This window comes from Triticum urartu, chromosome 3A (genome assembly GCF_056163025.1).
Source record: "Triticum urartu cultivar PI428250 chromosome 3A, HENAU_Tu73, whole genome shotgun sequence".
NCBI lineage: Eukaryota > Viridiplantae > Streptophyta > Magnoliopsida > Poales > Poaceae > Triticum > Triticum urartu.
In genome coordinates this window covers 692097462-692123728 of record NC_141875.1, presented here as the reverse complement: position 1 = coordinate 692123728, position 26267 = coordinate 692097462, and the positions used below count along the sequence as shown (strand labels likewise).

At 46.7% G+C, this 26267-nt stretch overlaps 1 long non-coding RNA gene across 1 annotated transcript; it reads right to left on the bottom strand.

The window, feature by feature from the left end:
• Nucleotides 1–18077: 18077 nt before the first annotated feature.
• On the bottom strand, nt 18078–22267 carry LOC125549271 (uncharacterized). Its single transcript, XR_007301297.2, has 7 exons — nt 21934–22267; nt 20908–21198; nt 20651–20803; nt 19525–20541; nt 19335–19430; nt 18921–19247; nt 18078–18572 (listed from the first exon to the last, which is right to left on the bottom strand). It is a non-coding gene; the product is annotated as an uncharacterized LOC125549271 (long non-coding RNA).
• Between the last annotated feature and the right edge of the window lie 4000 nt (nt 22268–26267).

Sequence of the window (26267 nt, the reverse complement as noted above, 5' to 3'; positions counted from 1 at the left end):
CAGCCGCAGCCGGAGCCAGAGCCCGAGCCCATCGCGCGCTTCTTCTGAAATAGAGTGGTGCGCGAGTGGGTGTCCGTGCCACCGGTTTGGCAGGGGGCGACGCCGGCGCAGAAGCAGGCGTACCTCGAGATATGGTGCCAGCGCCGGCTGGCAGAGTAGCGTCGTCGCGACAAGTACTGTTAGGAATAATCTTGTACTCGATGCGTTTCGGTTGTATGCATGTGTGTGCTTAGATCGAGCCGGTGTGTGGTCTGGCTCACGATCGTATGGCGATCGAGGGTTGTTGCAGCAGGCGCTAGCGATCGCGTGATGGTGACCAGGTCATGAAGATCAGGACGGGTGTGCGTACGCGCGGTGCGCGGGATGACCGAGCAGCCCGTGATCGCTACGTCTTGGCCAGCTACAAAATCGGCCGCATCGTTGGTTTGTTAGCGGGCAGCACGGATGGATATGGATGTGCAGGTAGTGGTTAGTTGTGGATGCATGCAGATCGCTTGGAGTTGGTTAGCGAGCTGCTGTGCGTCTGGCTATTTAAGCCATGTAATCAAGTCCATTGTTGTACGGTGTGGTGCCGATCGAGTTTGAGCTAGAAAGAAAAAAGAACCGCCGTTCGTCAGTGTGGCGCCGTTCGTGCGGCGGGGCGTTTGTCGCCGGAAAATCTAGTGTCCTCCTCTTTCTTCCACCTCTGTATGTCCGAGTGCGTGTAAGAGAGAGGTTCGTCCGGTGTTCGTGTCGCCGGAGGCTACTCGGCGTTCATCGCTGGACCGGGTATGTCCCAACAATTGGCATCAGAGCCTTGTCGATCTACGGTGAGTCCGTGGCGAGTGTGGTGGCGCAGAGATCGTGGTGGCGCGGCGAGGAAGCTGCGGAGGCGCGGCACAGCGAGGCGGTGTGGAGGTGCTGCACGTCGGCGTTGGGGCGTGCGGTGGCGTCGTTCCCCATGCTGGGCGCATGCCGGCGGTGGCGGCGTTCGCCCACGGCTGCGCGATGGAGCTCTGGGCCGTGTGTCGGCCCAAGGAGATGCGCGGTGCTGCGGCTTTCACCGGCATGTGTCGCCGGAGTCGGAAAAGATGGCTTGTGTAGCTACAACCGGAGACGAGGAAGATGGCGTATGTCGCCGGAACATCGGGCGTGTGTTGCCGGCGGAGAAGGAGAACGGCGTGTGTCGCCGCCGAGGAAGAGGATGGAGACTGTGTCAAGCATGGTGGTGGCCGTAGCGGCGGCCATGGCGACGATGATTGGAGCTGCAACAACTTCAACGACGGCAAGTCAAGATTAGAGGGAGATTGTTAGGAATAATCTTGTACTCGATGCGTTTCGGTTGTATGCGTGTGTGTGCTTAGAGCATCTTCAACAGCCTCGCTAAACTAGCGCCGCGCCGCAAATTAGGCCGTTTTAGCGCGCGCGCAACGCGTCGGGTCGCTCCAGCAGACGCGCATAAACGGCGCGCGCGCTATAACGGGTTGGGCGCGCGGTCGAAAACACTTAGCCGCGCGGTGTATTTCGGGCGCCCGCTGCAGCGCGCGGCACACTCCAGCGCTCGCGCCTGCACTTCCTCTCCCACTTCCACCCCCCGTCTGGCCGCGCCGCCGCCGCCGCCCGCGCCCCCCGGCGACCGTTCAGGCTTCCCCGGCCTATCCCCGCGCGCCCGCGCTTCCGCCCCATCCCCTCCTAGTCCCGCCGGCGCTCGCGCGCCTCCGTCGTCCGAGGAACAGCGCCCGAGCGCTCGCTGCCGCACCGCGCCCGCAAGATGTTTGACAAAACGCCTACAAGGTATGTATTGCTCAAACTTCATGAATTTGATGCATGTTTTGAATTGTAGTTTTTATAGTATAGTATTGAACATTGTAGATGAGTTCGTCGTATGATTCTTCCGAAGAAGAATTTGATATGGAAGAGGAGGAGGATCTTGCAATGATCCTAGCTATGCATATAAAAAAACCGAAGCATGGTGGTTCGGTTATGGATCGGCAGAAAATTTGGAGGGATAGGATCGATTCTCACAACAGATTGATCAGGCATTATTTTGCGGAGAATCCCATATACCCCGAGTCGTATTTTCGTCGCCGGTTTAGGATGAGCACCGAGTTGTTCAGGCGCATTGCAGAGAAACTAGCGAGCCATGACCGTTTTTTTCAGCAAAGGAGGAATGCCGCCGGAGAGCTCGGGCATAGCACCTTTCAGAAGGTGACAGCCGCTTTGCGTATGTTGGCATACGGTATACCGGCTGATCTTGTTGATGATCACTTGGCTATGGGTGAGAGCCAAGCCATCATCTGTGTCAAGTGCTTTGCAGTGGGAATTGTGCAAGTGTTTGGCGAGGAGTATTTGAGATCTCCCAATGCTGAAGACGTCGCAAGGCTATTGGCGATGAACAAAGCTCGCGGTTTTCCTGGCATGCTTGGCTCAATAGATTGCATGCATTGGAGTTGAAAGAATTGTCCAAAGGCGTGGCATGGGCAATTCCACGGTCAAAAAAAGGGTTCCACTATAATCCTTGAAGCGGTGGCCGATCAGGAGACTTGGATTTGGCATGCATTCTTTGGAATGCCTGAATCTTTGAATGACATCAATGTTGTCAACTGTCACCACTGATGAATAAGATTGCAAACGGTGAGTTGCCACCGGTGCAGTTTGTAGCAAATGGCCGTACGTACAACTATGGCTATTATCTAGCGGATGGCATCTATCCAAAGTGGCAAACCTTCGTGAAGCCGTTGAAAAAGCCGGAAGATAAGAAAAATCTTGACTTCGACAATGCTCATGCGGCGGCTAGAAAAGATGTGGAGAGAGCATTTGGGATTTTGCAAGCCCAATTTGCTATTGTGAGAGGACCGGCTAGATTTTGGGATTAAAAAATGCTTTGGTACATCATGCACGCTTGTGTGATCATGCACAACATGATCATCGAGAATGAGCGTGGCCAAGATTTAGACTACTCACAGTATGAGCTCTTGGGATATCCCGTGCGAGTGCGACGGAGGGCTGAAAGGGTAGCCCGTTTTATTGCCTCCTATCATGCCATTCGGCGTCCCGCAATGCACAATGAACTTCAGAATGATTTGATTGAAGAGTGGTGGGCATGGCATGGACGACAAAGAGCATGATGATATCTGCATTCGACATTGTATTGTTCATGAACTATTTGTTGTGTTTATTGCATTTGTTGTACTGAACGATAAACTATTTGTTTGAGTTGTAATGATAACGAAATTGAACTATTTATTGTTGATTTATTTTGTTTGTTTGATCATTTTTGCTCATAAATACATGTATATGTGGTTTGTGCGGCGCGCGCGCGTGCTGTATTTTTGCGCTCTGCTGGAGCGGCACGCGCGCTGCATTATAGCACGGCTGCTGGAGCCAGCGCAGGCGGGCGCGCTAAACCAGCCAAAGCGCACGCGGCAAACAGGTTTTTTACGCGCGGTGCTTAGCGCGGCTGTTGGATAATAAAGCCGGTGTGTGGTCTGGCTCACGATCGTATGGCGTTCGAGGGTTGTTGCAGCAGGCGCTAGCGATCGCGTGATGGTGACCAGATCATGAAGATCAGGACGGACATGCGTACGCGCGGTGCGCGGGGTGACCGAGCAGCCCGTGATCGCTACGTCTTGGCCAGCTACAAAATCGGCCGCATCGTTGGTTTGTTAGCGGGCAGCACGGATGGATATGGATGTGCAGGTAGTGGTTAGTTGTGGATGCATGCAGATCGCTTGGAGTTGGTTAGCGAGCTGGTGTGCGTCTGGCTATTTAAGCCATGTAGTCCAGTCCATTGTTGTATGGTGTGGTGCCGACCGAGTTTGGGCTCGAAAGGAAAAAAGAATCGCTGTTTGTCGGCGTGGCGCCGTTCCTGCGGCGGGGCATTTGTCGCCGGAAAATCTAGTGTCTTCCTCTTTCTTCCACCTCCGTATGTTTGAGTGTGTGTAAGAGAGAGATTCGTCCGGTGTTCGTGTCGCCGGAGGCTACTCGGCGTTCATCGCCGGACCGGGTATGTCCCAATAAGTACGAGGAGATACTCGAGCGCGACCTCAAGGAGAAGCAGCGCGAGGCCGATTCAACTTTGACAATAAATGTACCAACGAGACCAACTGCGCCGGAAGCAAAAATTATACAAGTAAATTCATATTCAAAAGAAGTTTTCAAATATATATTTTTTCTCCCCCGTAGTCAGTCTCGTTGGTTAAAACTTTTTTTGTGAACACAGTACAGATGCAGGCGCTCATATACTCATCTCTATAAACACACACACGCACATCCTATCCTTATGAGCACCTCCGAAAGACCGAGTCGACATATCATTTTAAAATTTACGAAGTCATCGTAAGCACCTCGTCGTCGACGGGAACGTGTCCTCCCACTGAATGCGCATCGCCAGAAATCCTAAAATAAATCCAGAAATAAATGCGAGCATCAGGATTTGATCCCTAGACGCGCTATATTTTGAAACGGATGAAGTAGTCTACATGATAACTTTTATGGAACATTCTTAAATTTGTAACACGACTTCTGGAGACCATATCATGACACCATATGAATGTCTCATGATTTTTTGGCTTCTTTTGCATTTCTAAGAATTAAAATGATAATGACCTACATTGCGAGGCTGGATCTTGGCCTCCTGGTATATGAGACTCTTTCTTTTTTGTGGTATATGGGCTAAACATATTCAAAAGATTATGAATAATACTTTTCAACTCACTATTTCCATAATTTGTACCCGTGAGGTTTGTCTCACAGTAAGCATGTCATTTTCCCTATCAAAATATGTGTAGGACATAATCTTGGCAGTACCCTCATGGTCGGGACTACCCTTAGCATGACATGATCCGTGATGGTATCTACGCTATCGTGAAAACGCACGATACGACATGACCATCTACCGCATCACGCAAGATGTTGCTTATCATATCATCGTGTGGCAGTGCCAGAAACCTCCACCGACAATAGACCCTTGTAGGCCCGGGCAATAGTGTAGCTCTGGTTTGGGGAGGCACACTGATCCTTGAAGGGGTGATGCGCATGATGAAACGTTGATTTACGACTCCCAAGAAGTGTGAAGGGGAGGGCAGAGCCTTGGCTAATGGGGTGTCTTCTATTCTTTCTTCTTGCTTCTAGGTTGGACCCGGTCCTCATGCTACCACTATACGTTTGTTATTGCATAATTACAACTTCATCGAGTGGGTGAGGTTTGTCTTAGTAGAGTCCACCATGAAATTGTTCTTTTTTTTTTACGAGGGCAATCTTTGTTTTTTTTTCTCGAATACGCATGAGTGTGCGTATCATATATTGAAGAAAGAAAGGGGTAAAAAAATCCCCATGTACAGTTTACAAAGCTCTCGTTGCACACACAAGTGCACTCCACCCGTCAAGAAAGGAAAGTACAATGATTACTCCCTATCTGCCCACGCACCTATCGCTACCACCCAGGGCTCGAGGTTTTTTTTTGACAGAAAGACTGTAAGGAAACCCCATACAGTATAATTGGTGCAACAAATTCAAATTGCAAGTACCATGCCTTAAACCTGGATGGGTGGGAAGGCATCAGCCACTTTCCACCAGTGGCAGACCCACCATTGGGGCGAGGAGGGGCGGCCGCCCTGGGTCGACGGCAGCGCAGTATCGAACCCTACCTACGTATCTTTCCTCCGGCAGGCATCAGAACACAAAATGCCAGCGGTCGCGGCACTGTTTCTTTGTTTTTGTGACTGCATCGAAGTGTTGAGGGAGAAAGAGATTTGTGCTCGTCCGCTGGTGGACTGGGCTACGTTTTATAGTTACTAGAAAGAAGTTCATTTTTCACCCTCAAATATGACCCGAGGGACAAATACCCCCCTGAACTCAAATTTGGTACAATTTCAACCCTCAAATCCTTAATACCGGGTAAATCTTCCCCTTAAGTGGTTTTGCTTTGATTTTAGACGGTTTTGAGCCAAGATCGTGTGCGTGGCATGGATTTGGGTGCGCATACAGTGTAAAGCTCGCCTGTTCCTGATGCACGCTGTCTGCTGCCCGTAGCGCCTCCTCCTGTACGTGACGCCGTTCCTACAGTTCCTCTCGCTCTACGCACCCCTCGAGGGCGCCGGCGACTACGATGCTTCCTTCCTGGCCTGCGACCTGATCGTCGCACGGTGGGACGGGCTGCCGACGCTGATGATGCCGTCGCCGCCCTCGGCGCTCCGCCACCCATAGCTCCTCTCCTGCTGACTGCTGCTCCAGTCCATGGCCGCGGCGGGGCGGCTCGTCCTCGCGACAGGCGCGGCGCACAGCCGTGTGTGCGTCGCGGCCTGTGTGGGCGCTGGCTACGAGCTTGTAAGCGCGCGCTTCGGGGCGATAGTGGACCCTTGTTGGAAATATGCCCTAGAGGCAATAATAAAAGCATTATTATTATATTTCCTTGTTCATGATAATTGTCTTTATTCATGCTATAATTGTGTTATCCGGAAATCGTAATACATGTGTGAATAACAGACACCAACATGTCCCTAGTAAGCCTCTAGTTGACTAGCTCGTTGATCAACAGATAGTCATGGTTTCCTGACTATGGACATTGGATGTCATTGATAACGAGATCACATCATTAGGAGAATGATGTGATGGACAAGACCCAATCCTAAACATAGCATAAAGATCGTATAGTTCGTTTGCTAGAGTTTTTCCAATGTCAAGTATCCTTTCCTTAGACCATGAGATCGTGTAACTCCCGGATACCGTAGGAGTGCTTTGGGTGTACCAAACGTCACAACGTAACTGGGTGACAATAAAGGTATACTACGGGTATCTCCGAAAGTGTCTGTTGGGTTGACACGGATCAAGACTGGGATTTGTCACTCCATATGACGGAGAGGTATCACTGGGCCCACTCGGTAATGCATCATCATTATGAGCTCAAAGTGACCAAGTGTCTGGTCACGGGATCATGCATTACGGTACGAGTAAAGTGACTTGCCGGTAACGAGATTGAACGAGGTATTGGGATACCGACGATCGAATCTCGGGCAAGTAACATACCGGTTGACAAAGGGAATTGTATACGGGGTTGCTTGAATCCTCGACATCGTGGTTCATCCGATGAGATCATCGTGGAGCATGTGGGAGCCAACATGGGTATCCAGATCCCGCTGATGGTTATTGACCGAAGAGTCGTCTCGGTCATGTCTGCTTGTCTCCCGAACCCGTAGGGTCTACACACTTAAGGTTCGGTGACGCTAGGGTTGTAAAGATATGTATATGCAGTAACCCGAATGTTCTTCGGAGTCCCGGATGAGATCCCGGACGTCACGAGGAGTTCCGGAATGGTCCGGAGGTAAAGAATTATATATAGAAAGTGCTGTTTCGGCCATCGGGACAAGTTTCGGGGTCATCGGTATTGTACCGGGACCACCGGAAGGGTCTCGGGGGTCCACCGGGTGGGGCCACCTGCCCCGGGGGCCACATGGGCTGTAGGGGGTGCGCCTTGGCCTACATGGGCCAAGGGCACCAGCCCCAAGAGGCCCATGCGCCTAGGGTTTCAAAGGGGAAGAGTCCCACAAGGGGAAGGCACCCCCTAGGTGCCTTGGGGGGAGGGAATCCTCCCTTGGCCGCCGCCCCCCTAGGAGATTGGATCTCCTAGGGCCGGCGCCCCCCCCTAGGCACCCATATATATAGTGGAGGAGATGGAGGACTTCATACTTTTGCCTTTGGTGCCTCCCTCTCCCTCTCCAACACCTCCTCTTCCTCCATAGAGCTTAGCGAAGCCCTGCCGGAGTACTGCAGCTCCACCACCACCACGCCGTCGTGCTGCTGCTGGAGCCATCTTCCTCAACCTCTCCTCTCCCCTTGCTGGATCAAGAAGGAGGAGACGTTACGCTGACCGTACGTGTGTTGAACGCGGAGGTGCCGTCCGTTCGGCGCTAGGATCTCCGGTGATTTGGATCACGTCGTGTACGACTACCTCATCCCCGTTCTTTGAACGCTTCCGCTCGCGATCTACAAAGGTATGCAGATGCATCCAATCACTCGTTGCTAGATGAACTCATAGATGGATCTTGGTGAAACCGTAGGAAAATTTTTGTTTTCTGCAACGTTCCCCAACAGTGGTATCGGAGCTAGGTCTATGCGTAGTTCTTCTTGCGCGAGTAGAACACAATTTGTTGTGGGCGTAGATGTTGTCAACTTTCTTGCCGCTACTAGTCTTATCTTGCGTCAGCGGTATTGTGGGATGAAGCGGCCCGGACCAACCTTACACGTACGCTTACGTGAGACCGGTTCCACCGACTAACATGCACTAGTTGCATAAGGTGGCTGGCGGGTGTCTGTCTCTCCCACTTTAGTTGGAGCGGATTCGATGAACAGGGTCCTTATGAAGGGTAAATAGAAGTTGACAAATCACGTTGTGGTTTTCACGTAGGTAAGAAAACGTTTTTGCTAGAACCCTAATTCAGCCACGTAAAACTTGCAACAACAATTAGACGACGTCTAACTTGTTTTTGCAGCAAGTGCTTTGTGATATGATATGGCCTAAGTTGTGATGAATGATGAATGATACATATGTGATGTATGAGATGTTCATGCTATTTTAATAGGAATCACGACTTGCATGTCGATGAGTATGACAACTGGCAGGAGCCATAGGAGTTGTCTTTATTTTTTATATGACCTGCGTGTCATTGAGAAACGCCATGTAAATTACTTTACTTTATTGCTAAACGCGTTAGCCATAGTAGTAGAAGTAATAGTTGGCGAGCAACTTCATGGAGACACGATGATGGAGATCATGATGATGGAGATCATGGTGTCATGCCGGTGAAAAGATGATCATGGAGCCCCAAGATGGAGATCAAAGGAGCTATGTGATATTGGCCATATCATGTCACCATTATTATTTAATTGCATGTGACGTTTATCATGTTTTTGCGTCTTGTTTACTTAGAACGACGGTAGTAAATAAGATGATCCCTCATAATAATTTCAAGAAAGTGTTCCCCCTAACTGTGCACCGTTGCGACAGTTCGTTCGTTTCTAAGCACCACGTGATGATCGGGTGTGATAGATTCCAACGTTCACATACAACGGGTGTAAGACAGATTTACACATGCAAACACTTAGGTTGACTTGACGAGCCTAGCATGTACAGACATGGCCTCGGAACACAGAAAACCGAAAGGTCGAGCATGAGTCGTATAGAAGATACGATCAACATGAAGATGTTCACCGAGGTTGACTAGTCCGTCTCACGTGATGATCGGACACGGCCTATTTGACTCGGATCGTGTTATACTTAGATGACTAGAAGAGGGATGTCTATCTAAGTGGGAGTTCATTGAATAATTTGATTAGATGAACTTAATTATCATGAACTTAGTCTAAAATCTTTACAATATGTCTTGTAGATCAAATGGCCAACGTAGTCCTCAACTTCAACGCGTTCCTAGAGAAAACCAAGCTGAAAGACGATGGCAGCAACTATACGGACTGGGTCCGGAACCTGAGGATCATCCTCATAGCTGCCAAGAAAGATTATGTCCTACAAGCACCGCTAGGTGACCCGCCTGTCCCACAGAACCAAGACGTTATGAACGCTTGGCAGACACGTGCTGATGACTACTCCCTCGTTCAGTGCGGCATGCTTTACAGTTTAGAGCCGGGGCTCCAAAAGCGTTTTGAGAGACATGGAGCATATGAGATGTTCGAAGAGCTGAAAATGGTTTTCCAAGCTCATGCCCGGATCGAGAGATATGAAGTCTCTGACAAATTCTTCAGCTGTAAGATGGAGGAAAATAGTTCTGTCAGTGAACACATACTCACTATGTCTGGGTTACATAATCGCTTGACTCAGCTGGGAGTTAATCTCCCGGATGATGCGGTCATTGACAGAATCCTCCAGTCGCTTCCACCAAGATACAAAAGCTTTGTGATGAACTTCAATATACAGGGGATGGAAAAGACCATTCCTGAGGTATTTGCAATGCTGAAATCAGCAGAGGTAGAAGTCAAGAAGGAACATCAAGTGTTGATGGTCAATAAAACCACTAAGTTCAAGAAGGGCAAGGGTAAAAAGAACTTCAAGAAGGACGGCAAGGGAGTTGCCGCGCCCGGTAAGCAAGCTGCTGGGAAGAAGCCAAAGAATGGACCCAAGCCCGAGACTGAGTGCTTTTATTGCAAGGGAAGTGGTCACTGGAAGCGGAACTGCCCCAAATACTTAGCAGACAAGAAGGCCGGAAAAACAAAAGGTATATGTGATATACATGTAATTGATGTGTACCTTACCAGTACTCGTAGTAGCTCCTGGGTATTTGATACCGGTGCAGTTGCTCACATTTGTAACTCAAAGCAGGAGCTGCGGAATAAGCGGAAACTGGCGAAGGACGAGGTGACAATGCGCGTCGGGAATGGTTCCAAGGTCAATGTGATCGCCGTCGGCACGCTACCTCTACATTTACCTACGGGATTAGTTTTAAACCTCAATAATTGTTATTTAGTGCCAGCTTTAAGCATGAACATTGTATCGGGATCTCGTTTAATTCGAGATGGCTACTCATTTAAATCCGAGAATAATGGTTGTTCTATTTATATGAGAGATATGTTTTATGGTCATGCTCCGATGGTGAATGGTTTATTCTTGATCGAGCGTAATACTACACATGTTCATAGTGTGAAAACCAAAAGATGTAAGGTTGATAATGATAGTCCCACATACTTGTGGCACTGCCGCCTTGGTCACATAGGTGTCAAACGCATGAAGAAGCTCCATGCAGATGGACTTTTAGAGTCTCTTGATTATGAATCATTTGACACGTGCGAACCATGCCTCATGGGTAAAATGACCAAGACTCCGTTCTCAGGAACAATGGAGCGAGCAACCAACTTATTGGAAATCATACATACGGATGTGTGCGGTCCAATGAGTGTTGAGGCTCGCGGTGGCTATCGTTATGTTATCACCCTCACTGATGACTTGAGTAGATATGGGCATGTCTACTTAATGAAACACAAGTCTGAGACCTTTGAAAAGTTCAAGGAATTTCAGAGTGAGGTTGAGAATCAACGTGACAGAAAAATCAAGTTTTTGCGATCAGATCGTGGAGGAGAATACTTGAGTCATGAATTTGGCACACACTTAAGAAAATGTGGAATAGTTTCACAACTCATGCCGCCTGGAACACCTCAGCGTAATGGTGTGTCCGAACGTCGTAATCGCACTCTATTAGATATGGTGCGATCTATGATGTCTCTTACCGATTTACCACTATCTTTTTGGGGCTATGCTTTAGAGACTGCCGCATTCACTTTAAATAGGGCTCCGTCGAAATCCGTTGAGACGACACCGTATGAATTATGGTTTGGGAAGAAACCTAAGCTGTCGTTTCTAAAAGTTTGGGGATGCGATGCTTATGTCAAGAAACTTCAACCTGAAAAGCTCGAACCCAAGTCAGAAAAATGCGTCTTCATACGATACCCTAAAGAAACTATTGGGTATACCTTCTACCTCAGATCCGAAGGCAAGATCTTTGTTGCCAAGAATGGATCCTTTCTAGAGAAAGAGTTTCGCTCGAAAGAAGTAAGTGGGAGGAAAGTAGAACTTGATGAAGTATTACCTCTTGAACCGGAAAATGGCGCAACTCAAGAAAATGTTCCTGAGGTGCCTGCACCGACTAGAGAGGAAGTTAATGATGATGATCATGAAACTTCAGATCAAGTTGCTACTGAACTTCGTAGGTCCACGAGGACACGTTGTCACCAGAGTGGTACGGCAACCCTGTCTTGGAAATCATGTTGTTAGACAACGGTGAACCTTCGAACTATGAAGAAGCGATGGCGGGCCCGGATTCCGACAAATGGCTAGAAGCCATGAAATCCGAGATAGGATCCATGTATGAAAACGAAGTATGGACTTTGACTGACTTGCCTGTTGAGCGGCGAGCCATAAAAAATAAATGGATCTTTAAGAAGAAGACAGACGCGGATGGTAATGTGACCATCTATAAAGCTCGGCTTGTCGCTAAGGGTTATCGACAAGTTCAAGGGGTTGACTACGATGAGACTTTATCACCGGTAGCGAAGCTAAAGTTCGTCCGAATCATGTTAGCAATTGCCGCATTCTATGATTATGAAATATGGCAAATGGACGTCAAAACGGCATTCCTTAATGGTTTCCTTAAGGAAGAATTGTATATGATGCAGCCGGAAGGTTTTGTCGATCCTAAGAATGCTGACAAAGTGTGCAAGCTCCAACACTCGATTCATGGGCTGGTGCAAGCATCTCGGAGTTGGAACATTCGCTTTGATGAGATGATCAAAGCGTTTGGGTTTACGCAGACTTATGGAGAAGCCTGCGTTTACAAGAAAGTGAGTGGGAGCTCTGTAGCATTTCTCATACTATATGTAGATGACATACTTTTGATGGGAAATGATATAGAACTCTTGGACAGCATTAAGGCCTACTTGAATAAGAGTTTTTCAATGAAGGACCTTGGAGAAGCTGCTTATATATTAGGCATCAAGATCTATAGAGATAGATCGAGACGCCTCATAGGTTTTTCACAAAGCACATACCTTGATAAGATATTGAAGAAATTCAATATGGATCAGTCTAAGAAGGGGTTCTTGCCTGTGTTACAAGGTGTGAAATTGAGCTTAGCTCAATGTCCGACCACGGCATAAGATATAGAAGAGATGAGTGTCATCCCCTATGCCTCAGCCATAGGTTCTATTATGTATGCCATGCTGTGTACCAGACCTGATGTAAACCTTGCCGTAAGTTTGGTAGGAAGGTACCAAAGTAATCCCGGCAAGGAACACTGGACAGCGGTCAAGAATATCCTGAAGTACCTGAAAAGGACTAAGGAAATGTTTCTCGTTTATGGAGGTGACGAAGAGCTCGTCGTAAAGGGTTACGTCGATGCTAGCTTCGACACAGATCTAGATGACTCTAAGTCACAAACCGGATACGTGTATATTTTGAATGGTGGGGCAGTGAGCTAGTGCAGTTGCAAGCAGAGCATCGTGGCGGGATCTACATGTGAAGCGGAGTACATGGCAGCCTCGGAGGCAGCACATGAAGCAATTTGGGTGAAGGAGTTCATCACCGACCTAGGAGTCATACCCAATGCGTCGGGGCCAATCAAACTCTTCTGTGACAACACTGGAGCTATTGCACTTGCCAAGGAGCCCAGGTTTCACAAGAAGACAAGGCACATCAAGCGTCGCTTCAACTCCATTCGTGAAAATGTTCAAGATGGAGACATAGATATTTGTGAAGTACATACGGACCTGAATGTAGCAGATCCGTTGACTAAACCTCTCCCTAGAGCAAAACATGATCAACACCAGAATTCCATGGGTGTTCGATTCATCACAATGTAACTAGATTATTGACTCTAGTGCAAGTGGGAGACTGTTGGAAATATGCCCTAGAGGCAATAATAAAAGCATTATTATTATATTTCCTTGTTCATGATAATTGTCTTTATTCATGCTATAATTGTGTTATCCGGAAATCGTAATACATGTGTGAATAACAGACACCAACATGTCTCTAGTAAGCCTCTAGTTGACTAGCTCGTTGATCAACAGATAGTCATGGTTTCCTGACTATGGACATTGGATGTCATTGATAACGAGATCCCATCATTAGGAGAATGATGTGATGGACAAGACCCAATCCTAAACATAGCATAAAGATCGTATAGTTCGTTTGCTAGAGTTTTTCCAATGTCAAGTATCCTTTCCTTAGACCATGAGATCGTGTAACTCCCGGATACCGTAGGAGTGCTTTGGGTATACCAAACGTCACAACGTAACTGGGTGACAATAAAGGTATACTACGGGTATCTCCGAAAGTGTCTGTTGGGTTGACACGGATCAAGACTGGGATTTGTCACTCCGTATGACGAAGAGGTATCACTGGGCCCACTCGGTAATGCATCATCATTATGAGCTCAAAGTGACCAAGTGTCTGGTCACGGGATCATGCATTATGGTACGAGTAAAGCGACTTGCCGGTAACGAGATTGAACGAGGTATTGGGATACCGACGATCGAATCTCGGGCAAGTAACATACCGATTGACAAAGGGAATTGTATACGGGGTTGCTTGAATCCTCGACATCGTGGTTCATCCGATGAGATCATCGTGGAGCATGTGGGAGCCAACATGGGTATCCAGATCCCGCTGATGGTTATTGACCGAAGAGTCGTCTCGGTCATGTCTGCTTGTCTCCCGAACCCGTAGGGTCTACACACTTAAGGTTCGGTGACGCTAGGGTTGTAAAGATATGTATATGCAGTAACCCGAATGTTCTTCGGAGTCCCGGATGAGATCCCGGACGTCACGAGGAGTTCCGGAATGGTCCGGAGGTAAAGAATTATATATAGAAAGTGCTGTTTCGGCCATCGGGACAAGTTTCGGGGTCATCGGTATTGTACCGGGACCACCGGAAGGGTCTCGGGGGTCCACCGGGTGGGGCCACCTGCCCCGGGGGCCACATGGGCTGTAGGGGGTGCGCCTTGGCCTACATGGGCCAAGGGCACCAGCCCCAAGAGGCCCATGCGCCTAGGGTTTCAAAGGGGAAGAGTCCCACAAGGGGAAGGCACCCCCTAGGTGCCTTGGGGGGAGGGAATCCTCCCTTGGCCGCCGCCCCCCTAGGAGATTGGATCTCCTAGGGCCGGCGCCCCCCCCCCTAGGCACCCATATATATAGTGGAGGAGATGGAGGACTTCATACTTTTGCCTTTGGTGCCTCCCTCTCCCTCTCCAACACCTCCTCTTCCTCCATAGAGCTTAGCGAAGCCCTGCCGGAGTACTGCAGCTCCACCACCACCACGGCATCGTGCTGCTGCTGGAGCCATCTTCCTCAACCTCTCCTCTCCCCTTGCTGGATCAAGAAGGAGGAGACGTTACGCTGACCGTACGTGTGTTGAACGCGGAGGTGCCGTCCGTTCGGCGCTAGGATCTCCGGTGATTTGGATCACGTCGTGTACGACTACCTCATCCCCGTTCTTTGAACACTTCCGCTCGCGATCTACAAAGGTATGTAGATGCATTCAATCACTCGTTGCTAGATGAACTCATAGATGGATCTTGGTGAAACCGTAGGAAAATTTTTGTTTTCTGCAACGTTCCCTAACAACCCTGTCACAGGTCGTCGATGCGGGACGGGCGGTTCAACTGGGACGTCGTGGAGGTCCTCTGCTTATGCGGGAAGGTCTGCCTGGTGCCCTGGTCAAGCTATGCGATAGCAGGAGGGTGCCGTGTTTGACCTCATGGCCAGCCAACGGGAGGACATGCTGCTCGGCATGCTCGTTGGCTGGAAAGGCCCTGTCGCGGCATCCCCAAACAGTGGAGACACGTTTTTTTGCCGTGGATAAGGAGTGAGGTGCACTCAGCACTTACGACCGGGGATTTGGAGGAAGAGGCAAACCATGAACGAGGAAGAAAGCTAACGTTGAGGATTTTGGATGGCAGCAACCTCTATGGCGGCGCCCTCGTCACCATCGTCTAGTTAGACATCAATTGCAAATTGAAGAAAAAAGAATGGAGCGAGGATGAACAAGAAAACTAGTCCGCTGCCACATCAAAAGAGTCAAAACCGTCTAAAATCTGATAAGTCATCAGCAAAACCATTTAAGAGGAAGATTTACCCGGTATTAAGGATTTGAGGGTTGAAATTGTACCAAATTTAAGTTCAGGGGGTATTTGTCCCTCAGGTCACATTTGAGGGTGAAAAATAAACTTCTTTCTAGTTACTACAGCCCGGCCCAAGTGCCCAATCGATCTATACTGCAATCGATGAACGGTAGAGAAGGAAATCTTTTTTATTCTTTTTTACACCCAATCGATAGAGAAATCGCTTCCAGCCGTTCCCCTCGACCTAGCCAGACCCAGCCGTTCCCCAAATCTCGTCTGGAAATTAAAATGGAATCATATTGTGACATAAGTGAGCATTTTAAGCACCAAGAGTCTTTAAAATCTTTTTTATTCTTTTTTTGTTGAATGCTACTTCCTCCATTCCCAAATATAATTTTTTTTAGAAATTTCAATACGAAATACATACGGATATATAGACAGGTTTTCAAATATGGATTCACTCATTTTGCTTCGTATGTAGTCCGCATAGGGATCTACAAAAAGACTTATATTTACGAACGGAAGGAGTATGAGTTTTGGTTGAATAGTGTTGCATTTGTGCCGAAAAAAATTAGACGTTAAATGTTCGCCTCAGCTAACTTCAATTCCTAGGTCCGACACTGCTTCCCACCACTAGGCTATGCCTTAGTCTGCTCTTATTCCGTTTACTAGTAGTATGCCCGTGCGTTGCCACGGGCTTCTGAAATATTTTGCTGAAGGTATATAAAATAATCCATGTAAAATATCACAGGAAGAGACAATATAGCATGGACACAATTGCATAATAATTGAAGTCTATTTCACTTGTAATGTAAACTGATAACAAAAAAGTAAATTGACGATGTATACACATAAATCGATGATCCAACTAAAAATATATTATAAATTATTAAAATCTACTTGATGGCCTTTAATTTTGTTCTGATTATGTGTGTGCACATGTATTGTTGTATAAAATTCGATGAATTTTTTGTCCTTTGCAACGATGTCGCCTTGATATTCTTGTTAATGGATTCCTTTGTCCATCTCAACCCCTCTCATACTCTACAAAATAATAATATAAATACACCATTTGTATTATCCTGTGCAAGAAATATATATAGAAAAATAATTATTTGTATGCATCTCTTTTCATTTTGTAAAATCAACGAGTTTTCAGTCCAGTATATTATAAAGCTTTGTCAATCAACATTTTCAAAGCATCATCCAAAGATCTAAAGTGAACATATAAACACGTATACTTAATTGGTCAGTTGCTAAATGCGAGCAGGTGAACGTTTTTAGTCAGAGTGAGTGGCATCATGCTTTTTAGTAGAGTGAGTCCCATCCCAATTTAATAAATTGTAGGCTCACCTGTAAATCACTTGTTGGTAGCTGCTCTATAGAAATGACTTGTTATGGTATGTGATATTTTTCACTATATAAAAAAGCATATGACATTTCCCTCATAAAGGCGAAAAATGCAAACATCCACTCATTTTCTTCTTATCTTAAAAAAAACAATTCACTCTCTTGTAATATGATACTCTTTTGATCCACTTTTGTGTATCTCCTTGAAACAAGTTTACACCATCATCCATAATGAAGGCCCTAGCAAAAGGTGTAGACAGCCTAGAAATCCAAGTGTCACTTTTATTTGTAAACCCAAGCTTCTTGCTCTTGCACAAATAGTTATCCAAACAAAGGATCATGGCCTACCTAGATACATTAACTGAGGCTCGTTCCCTTTGCTTAAGGCATTGTCTTACAAATGACATAAGAGTAGGTTAATTTTTATAACTTCGAAGAAACATGGATAGACATGTTAACTAATAGACTGAAATTTTTCGCTTGTGATTGAACTTAAGTAATTCACAAAAGAGGATTAAACTATAAAAACGGGAAGGGGCAAGGCCGCAGCCAGGCAGCGGATCCTCCCCAAGCGCCAAGCAGTTGCCGGGCAGGCCTGCCGCGCCTTTCCAAGACAACGACGACGGCACGGACGACGATGGAGGTGCGGCCGGGGCGGCCACGCTCAGGGACAGAGCTAGAAAAACAAGTCGTTTGGGGTCGTTAATATGTTTGCACCTTCAGTATAATATGTGACGGTGTCATTAAGTGAGTACAATAACTATCCCTAATGTATTTCTGCAGGTAGTCGGTGTGAACTGACACCAGTGCTTAAACATAAATCCAGCCCTGGCCACACCTACGAGGCCACCGGCCGCCGTCCGCTACAAGTTAGTCTAAGGTTTTATATTTTCAGTTTTTAGTAGAACGGACGAAATATCATTAAATTTATGTAAATTATTATATCTAAACTTAGTGAATTCCAGCTTGTTTGCATGAAATTTATCCATTTTGTTCAAATGCATTTTGAAATGTATGCAGACATGGTTAGATGGCCAGCTCCCGTATCACTGTCCTCATGGTTGATATTTAATACTCCCTCTGTTCCCAAATATAATTCTCAACAAAGGACTACATACCGAGCAAAATGAGTGAATCTATACTTTAAAAAGATTTATATTTAGAAACGGAGGGAGTACACGGCTAAATCGCCGGTTACAGCATGGGCTAGCTACAACCTCAAAGTAGTCTGAGAACCATTCAACATGATCACCATTGTCTAATCCTGCACCCAAAGCTGCCAGCACATTAGATGGCTGATTACATCCCCTTGGAGCATGAATCACTCTAGCCTCAATCAATGAATAAAGTACGCTTATAGTAGTGCGTACTTGATATCACATAAAAAAATACCCAGCAGCAAAGCTCACAGCCTGCTTGAGGATCAGACAGTCTGTTTCAAAAATTGCTCGGCCCACACTCAAATAGTGAGCAACTTATCCTTCTCCGCAACCTCAGAATTTTTCTCATGACGTCATGTGCTGAATTACACTCTGATCCGGATTTCCTCCAGCAGCAAGGCATACCATTGCTCCTTCACTTCTTTGCAGTTTAGAAAGAGATGGGCCCCATCTTCGAACAATCTGCAACAGACAGCACATCAAACGATTTGCCAACATAATTTCAAATTAGAACATAGCGAATTATTCAAGCTACAAAAATAGTGCATATGATTCCCTAGCAAATTCGTTTACTACTCTATATTACAAAATGAAGAATTCCTAGATGACAAATGGTTTAACAGAAAAAGATAAGCACTTGAACAACATGCACTCATTACGTAGTTGTCACGCATCAATACACTATCAAATGAGTAGGACTGTGAATTACCCAACATACCGGGGAAGCTACAATTCAGGAACTAAACCGACCAGTCGGACATGAGCAGGGAGCAATCTAAACAACTTACTAGAGAAATCTAAACGACTCACCAGGGTCCCCTGAATCATTTATATGCAAATAACATATCACAATATAATGACCGTCATGACCGTCGCCACCTGAGGCATCCCCTTCCTTCACCGTGTGGGTTTTCGCCCGCGCGTCTACCCTCCCCTCCCCCTTCCCCTCCACAACCGCCACCTCGCCGCTGCATGACGGCCACTGATCATCGTCAGCTTCATGGGCGGTAGCAGCAGCGACCTTCCTCCCATTCCAGAATCACGACGAATCCAAGGGAGTGTTTGTCTCTGTTGTCCACTCCTGCAGCTGTGCTTCGCGACCACCGTCATCGTCTCAGTCTCGGGCATCCCCTTCCTCTGCCATGTGGGTCCACAGCGTGGTCATCGTCGGCTTTGGAAAGCATCATAGAAGAATTAAATTCAGAGAAGGAGTTGAGTTCATACTGTTCTGGTAAGTTCACAGCCCATCTCCATAGTACTCAGATATAAAGGAATCATTTCAGTTGGAAGCAAAAACCCAATAACTTCAGAATCGTCAACCTGTATAAATAGAAATGGAAGCAAAGTAAATATTCCTATGATCCGCCAGGATACCCTCTAAAAGAACATCATTTTCAGCTAGGTCGAAGAGTACCTTAGAGGCTCATATCAAACTTCTCCGCCACCTAAAGAGTTTTGTCGATCCCATGGTGACCATTAGGAAGAATCTTGACTCGAGTATTGAGAAAGTAAAACTAACTACTAACCAAAAAAGGGTCTCATAATTTGCACTCATTTTAGTTTCCGTTGGCAATCTAAATTCTATGGGCTTGGTAAAATTGTTCCTTTTCTGTCCCTCGACGCCATAGCTATTGCACCTGCCCAGTTTGCAAGATGTTTCGGAGAATCACCTCTGTCTGTCCATGTAGTCCTTTTGTGACTATGGCGGCAGAAAATGCTGCAGAAATTGGTCCTCTTACCCAATCCTTCCTAAGGGGCTTTCTCCCTGCTGGTCATTGGCCAATCATTCTCTTTCCTTGTAGCTGGTAGCCTGGCACTGATAGTTATGCTAACCTGTTTCCTGGTATATTACTGAAACATTGTCACCACTACCAGCATTTGTTGGATGCTCTTGAGTTTTACGATCTACACATAGTATGTATTTTCAACAGCTTGACAACTACTCCATTTTCAGCAAGCCGGTCTTCCAAACTAATCCCATCTCTCACCTCGGCAAAAAGTTTCATGTCCACCAAATTTGCCTTCAACAAATAAACCAGACAATCGTACGCATCAAAATTTGTGTCCCCAAGCCGAACAAGCTCTATGCACATTCTGAAGTGCATGTAGGAGAACAGATTATATGCAATTGGTTCCTATGTTGTGAGCATCGCTTCACACGCATGAAGTCCAGCACTTGCCATTATTTATCACTGAAGTAAGTTCACTCTCTCACACAACCTGATATATTCTGCTGCATACAAATAAACAGCGAGCAAAGCGCACAAGATCATACCTCCAGGACATGACTTGTGTTTCTCAATCTCTTCAACTTCGGTATGCTCCACAGTCCACACTCATACAAGATCTAATTTTCATCAAACATAGCGCTTGTGTATGTCTTGATCGCATGCCATTCAGTGGCCAGGTTAGCTCTCATTAGCGGACTCCCCTATAACAATTAGATGCAAATCACATAGTAAAACTCAATAGTTCTACTAATAAAAATGAATGTACTCACAGCAGAAACTATGTATTTCTTTCATAAAAAATCAACGTACATTTCTTGTCATCTCCTCGACGTAGTTCTCCTCAGACTCACTGTCAAATTGCAGCCTCATGTACTTCTTAACCCCTGTGCTCTGATCTAAGCAATTTATTAGAGCAGGGTACTAACGCCGGCAAGATCGTGTGTTCTACACAACTGCTTTACCCTGCATGTTGTCAACATGAGAAAAAAATGCTTCTTAGAACTCAACTCACACACATCCACACACTGTCCAAAAACTGAAATATGTCGCAGTGAAATAAAACTCACCACATATGGACACACTATTTCCTAATTACATTTTGTCCTCTCAACATTTGACCTGCATTTCCGATATCTGATCCCAAAACCTTTCTCCCAAGTGATTAGATTGTAAAAACCACATGCCTCTCTCATAAAGAGTCAGAACTTGTCCCCAGCACTGGTACAATCATATTATGTATTGGATCGTTAGCGAATGCCCTTATCGCTTTCTCAAGAGATGTCGCCCGAGAAGGGCATGGTGCGCCAATGCAATCCTTACTCTGCACCCATGTTTCCTATTGCTCAGCTGAAATCAACCTAAAAGATCATGTCCATTAAATTAAATCGACATACATGCATTTCTGAACTTTATATAATTCATCGGTGTCACATAGCTAAATTACAGTTATTCCACGTTAGAAATAGCTGCCTCAACTAAATATCCATCAAAAAACTTCCCAAAAGCGAGACTGTGGTGTCCTGGTGATCTGCGACGGCGGCAGGGCCGGTCCTGAGATTTCGGGGGCCCGGGGCGAAACGAAAACATGGCCCCTTAATGTATACGTACAAAAATAGTCAATATATGTAAGTATATTGATATGCTCGGGCAAAGTTACAAAGCCACACAACATACAAGATCAACTAATATAATTTTACTAATTATTATGGCATACTCACAAACCAATAATTTTCTAGTACAGTCTATCCTTAGGTAATGTACAATCATTTGATTATCAATGGTCATATTGTAACAATGAACTAAAAGTGTGTCTGGAAAATTATGACAACAAATCTGGGAGACATGGCTAAAGGAAAACCTATGATTGAAGTGCTCAGACAAGAAAAGTGAGGCAAGTGATGCAGAAAAATCATTATGAATATTTGGACCTACGTTCTCCAAGACATGTATACAAGTGAGCAACCATGAGTAAGTTAGTACTGCCAGTACAACGCTCACTTGCGCTAGTTAATACCAACTTAACAGTAAACGGCAAACAATAGACACCGGATATATTAATCAGCTAGATATTTGAAGAGAAAATGCAGTCTTACCTTCCGTCAGGGGGGTAGCCACCAAGAGCATGGACTTCAACCACGCAGCAGCAGCAGCAGCAGCGACTACAGGCAGAAGCTTTGCCATGAGAGGCAACCTGTCTCCGCGGATGACAACAAGACCATCGCAAGTTCATAATCCTGATGCCCGCGGCGGATGGAAAGGCGAAAGAACTCAAAGAAGTACGAGGAAGAGCGAACCGGCGGCGGCATCGTGGATAGTCAGATCGGAAGGATGAACCGAGGATGGAATAGGCCCTGATTAATCGCGGCCTAATTTTCAGCGTGGCGCAGTACAGAGGACGACGTCCTGGGGGTCCCCCTCGGCCTCGGGGGCCCGGGGGGGGGGGGGGGGGGGGGGTGGGTCCTGGTGATCCGAGGCGACGTCTCTTAGGATCAGCAGCGGCGGCAGATGGGAGCGGAGGGGGACCAGATGGCGGCGGAGGAGGAAGACGGCGCCCTACCCTGCCCTTCCCCGGGGTTCTGCGACGGCGGCGGCCCACAAGTGGGGGGGCTCAGATCTTGGCGGAGGCAGCAGATGGCGGCGGAGGAGGAATACATCGAGCACACGGGGTGATTTTTTGTGGGACGCCCAAAAACCAGTGCGGGAGTGGTGGTGGGAGGTGACGAAAAAACCGACGAAAAAAAACCAACGAAAATAAACCGGACAAAAGTGGTGGGACGAAAATAAACCCTCAACACAGACTACCAACTAAGACATTAGAAATAGAGATTATTTTAAGAATCATGCTAATTCCTTTTCCCTATATAATACTCGGAAGATTCTGGCCAACCTTGCCTCATGGCCCAGACTACCCTTAGTGTGACATGATCCATGACGGTAGTTGCGCCTTCGTGAAAACCCAGAATACAACAAGATATCACTTATCATATAATCGTGTGGTAATGATGGAAACCTCCACTAATAATAGACCCTCGTAGGCCCGGGCGATAGTGTAGCATTGGTTTGGGGACACTGATCCTTGAAGTGTTGATGCGCATTCTGAAATGTTGATTTTTGACTCCCAAGAAGTGTGAAGGGCAGAGCGAAGCCCTGGCTAGATGGGTGTCCCCTCTTCTTTCTTCTTGTTTCTAGGTTAATTAGACCCAGTCCTGGTGGTGCTACTATACGTGTGTTATTGCATAATTGCAACCTCACCAAGTGAGCGAGGTTTGTCGTAGTAGAGTCCACTGTGGAAATGTTTCTTTTTCCTTATTTTCTTCGAGGGCATTCGTTGTTCTTCTTATTTCCTTCATTCTTCTGTATTAAACATGACTAGTGCTAGGCGCCGGCGCGTCGGCCCAAATTTAGGCCAGTCGGTCGCTAGCCGCACGATCCACGCGTGCGTAACCGCACGATCTCCTGTTCCTTCTTCATCCTCCTCTCGCACATCTCTCGGGAGAAAAAAAAGGAGCGCTCAAGACAGCACGCCGCAACCCACCCCCGGTCATAGCTCGCCGGCCTTCCACGTTAGCACCGGCCACCGCCCTCGTCGTCCGTGGTCACCCCTCGTCATCGCCGGCCGCCGCCCTCGCACAACTTCCTCCCACCGTTCAAAAGAAATCCCTCCATGGAGCTTCTAGCACGAATCCTTGCCAGTTCCAGCACAAAAAACCTCATTTGCAACCTCATAGTTACATGGGGTCGCCGTCCTCATCCCCGGGTAGCCGCTCATCATCGCAACAGCGAAAACGCAGCTCCGTCGTCGCCGCTCGCCATGATTAGCTAGTCATCCTCAGTTTGAATCTTTTTTAGAAGCGGGTTGTAGCTTTTCTCGACGCCGCTTGCAGCTTTTTGCGGCTGCACGGTGGCCGACCTCCATCTATCCCATATCCAGTTGAACCTTTTTCGAAGCTGGTTGTAGCTTTCTTAGTTGCCGGTCATAGCATTTTTCAGTAGGGGCTGCGGCTCTGACGCATGTCCGTTGAAGCCCCTTTTCTATCCTAAATCCTACTTTTTCAGGTGTCGGACGTAGCATTTTCATCCGTCGGTTGCAGCTTTTTGCGTCATGGCCGCCGCCAGCTTCCCTGTTTGGTGATGAAGCTTTTTAAGATACTGGATTTAGCCTTTCAGGACGCCGGTTGTAGCATTTGAAACTGCCATTTGTAGCTCCTCCGCACGTCAGTCATAGCCAATCCGCTCTCTGGTTGCAGCAACAAAAATGCCTGATGTAGCATTTTGTCATGCTGGTTGCACCTCCACTGAACGCCGGTCAGAATACTCACTTTTCTGGATCCAGAAAAAAATGTGCCGGCCATAGCAAAAGGAGTTGCTAGTTGCGGCTCTACCTCGAGCTGGTCGCAGCTTTATGATAGCCGGTTGCAGCAAAAACAGTGTTGCGTGTCGCCAGCCATGCCCGTTGTAGCTTCGGTCATCATGGCGATGCAGCTTAGAGAGTGAACCAAGGGGGGAGGGGGCCCTAGCTCGGGGGGTTGGCTTCGTGGTGCTCGGGTCACCATGGACGCAACTCGCCGGTCATGCTTGTTGCTGTGGTGGACGCGCGGTAGGGGATGGAGCCGTTGCTCACGGCCGTGGTCGTGGCCTTTGAGAACCTGGCGCGTGGGATGGAGGCCGACAGCGGCAAGTTCCGCCTCGCTGCCTTCGACGACACCTGTGCGAGATGGGATGGGGGGGAGATAAGGTATGTGGGTCCCACACCGCCACACGTGTGACGACTTGAGTAGCTGTAGCGTGCGTGCGAGGACGCGTCCGGCGCAAAGTTCTGCCAGCGCGCCGCACACAAACATTTCCTATTAAGCATCGTGAAAATTTCTTTTTCTATATAATATTTTTACAAAACATATTATTTTTTTATAAAGAAACACATGATTCATGTACTCGGAGCTATTAGTTGACAAAGAAACACATAATCCATGTACTTGAAGCCTATACATTGACAAAGAAACACATAATCCATGTACTTGAAGTCTATTGGTTGAGACATCCATCCCCGGATTGATGACATGGCCTATTGCTAGTGGAAATAAATCACGTAATCACGTCCACCGTCCACACCAAACCAGGGTAAGAAATACGGATTGCGTTGGCCGCACGCTGCCGCTGCAAGTTCCTCTTTTCCTCCCAGCAAAAAAAAAAAGTTCCTCTTTTCCTTGGCTCTCCGCACGTCGCTACTGGTCGGCCATCTACACTGCTCTTTTTTTCTCCGTCTGAATTTCCGGTAACACGCTGCCGCTGCAATATTAGGATGCCTCCTATATGGTCTGGTTGTTACACAAGTCTGAATTCCTAAAGATCCAGGAGGATTTCAATGTTGCTAAAGAAAGAGACAAGGATCAGTCATCTGAAACTTCTATTCCTACCTTCTATCATTACCACTTCATTTTGTTATGAAATAGCATAAAAGAGGATGAGATTGTCCGCCGTTATCATTACACTGGGGGCATATGAACTTCATAGCAAGATATTTATTGCAAGAACCTCTTTCTACTGGTACATAATCTCTACAACATTTCATACAAGTGTCAATGAAGATTCCCACATCCTCCATGCGATTAAGGTGGTGTTTGGTTCTCTAGTTCTAGGATTTTGTCTAGTCCCGACTAAAAAGTCCCTAGTCCCTAAAAAGTTCTTTATGTTCGTTTTTAGAGACTAAAAAGTCCCTAGTCCCTTTCTAGAGGTTATTAAATGACCATGTTACCCCTAGTATATAGAAAAATAACAATCAAACAATATCATGGGGTGACGGGCCAATAGGTGCATGGAGCGGCATTGTTGGAAAAGTCCCAAAAAGGCTCTCCTTGAGAGTCTTCTTCATTTAGTCCCAAATGCCTAGTTTAGTTTCTAAAAAGTCCTTCCCGTTTGGTAAAAAAAGTTTCTAAGAAGGACTTTTTCTAGTCCCTACACAAAAAAATCCCTGAAAACAAACACCCTCTAAAAAAAAGTGAACAAGCAAAAACTGAGTAGTTATTTAGATAATTATGAGATAAAGTTTAATATCACCGTATATTGAATTTCTCACACAACGTGGCATGGCTAGTATTTCCTTATGTTGGAATCCTGAACTGGCAGCAGAATAATCTTTTTCATGTCCTCTCTAATTATTATCTTCAACTTTGTTATGGTGCATCTCTTAATTCTATGTAGCCAATACTCAGGCATATTAATTTTGTACTGTATCATTACCCTTTGGTCATAAACGAAACGAAGCATTTCCCACTGACATATTGTACATTGAAATACATTTGTTTCTCGGTGCTTTCTAGGCAATTTAAGAAATGAGAGAATTCAGAATAGCTATGAGAAAGACTAGTCCAATCCATAATGATGTACCGGAAAAAACAACATTTGTATTATTTGACCAACCATAGAAGAA